At 60.9% G+C, this 885-nt stretch overlaps 2 non-coding genes across 2 annotated transcripts; both read left to right on the top strand.

Annotated features, from left to right (window-relative positions):
• Positions 1–265: 265 nt before the first annotated feature.
• TRNAA-CGC lies at positions 266–337 on the top strand. The gene has a single exon. It is a non-coding gene; the product is annotated as a tRNA-Ala (tRNA).
• Positions 338–643: 306 nt separating this feature from the next.
• On the top strand, positions 644–725 carry TRNAS-UGA. The gene has a single exon. It is a non-coding gene; the product is annotated as a tRNA-Ser (tRNA).
• Positions 726–885: the final 160 nt, after the last annotated feature.

Here is an 885-nt window from a genome sequence, read left to right as displayed (position 1 = left end):
AGAATCATACCCCTAGACCAACGAGCCAGCATACTGCAGGAAGGCAGGAACCCCCTCCTTGACCTCCAGTACTCAGGGAACTGCTGGTGGTGGGGCAGGATCTGTGGAAGCTCTTTTTGGCCCCGATGGATGTTTGCAGCTCAGCAATGCCCTGGCCCTGCCCTGGCTGCAGGGCATGGGCTGGAACTGCCCAGGCTCCGAACCCATGGGGGCAAGAAGACCAGGGCGGGCAGCAGGAGCCCGGGGCGCAGCAGCCCCCAAGCAGGGGGATGTAGCTCAGCGGGAGAGCGCTTGCTTCGCATGTAAGAGGCCCTGGGTTCAACCCCCAGCATCTCCAGCTTTTGCCTTTTCCCCCTCAAAACCTGTTGTCTCCCCATCACTGGAGCACAGTTGCCTTTGGTGCCCTGTACCAAGGCTCTCAGCTGCACTTGGATCTTTTCCCACCCACCAATAAGTACATGTCCCTTTTCCCCAAAGCGGGCAAGTGCCAGCCAAGGCAGAGGTGGGTGCAGGCACTGGGGCTGGCAACGGACACTGGGACCGTGCAGATGGCCCCATGCCAGGCTGGGGGAGCATTTTCTCCCCAGAAGCAGACCCCAGGGCAAAGCCAGGTTGTCCCTGTCCCAGAAGTAAGGTATCAGTGGCTGTGATGGCCGAGGGGTGAAGGCGTTGGACTTGAAATCCAATAGGGTTTCCCTGCGCAGGTTCGAATCCTGCTCACAGCGAGAGCTTTTAGCCATGGCTGGATGGGGTTGGGGGTCATGGCAGCCCCATTGGTGGGTGGGACCGTGGGTGCAACTCCCAGAATGAGCCCCCCTTTTGGGCACTCACCGCTGTGGGGACAGGGCACAGACGGGGTGACACTGGCACAGGGGGGACAGGTGG

This window comes from Pterocles gutturalis, unplaced genomic scaffold (genome assembly GCF_000699245.1).
Source record: "Pterocles gutturalis isolate BGI_N339 unplaced genomic scaffold, ASM69924v1 scaffold27652, whole genome shotgun sequence".
Taxonomy (NCBI): Eukaryota; Metazoa; Chordata; class Aves; order Pterocliformes; family Pteroclidae; genus Pterocles; species Pterocles gutturalis.
This window is presented reverse-complemented; position numbering and strand designations above follow the sequence as displayed.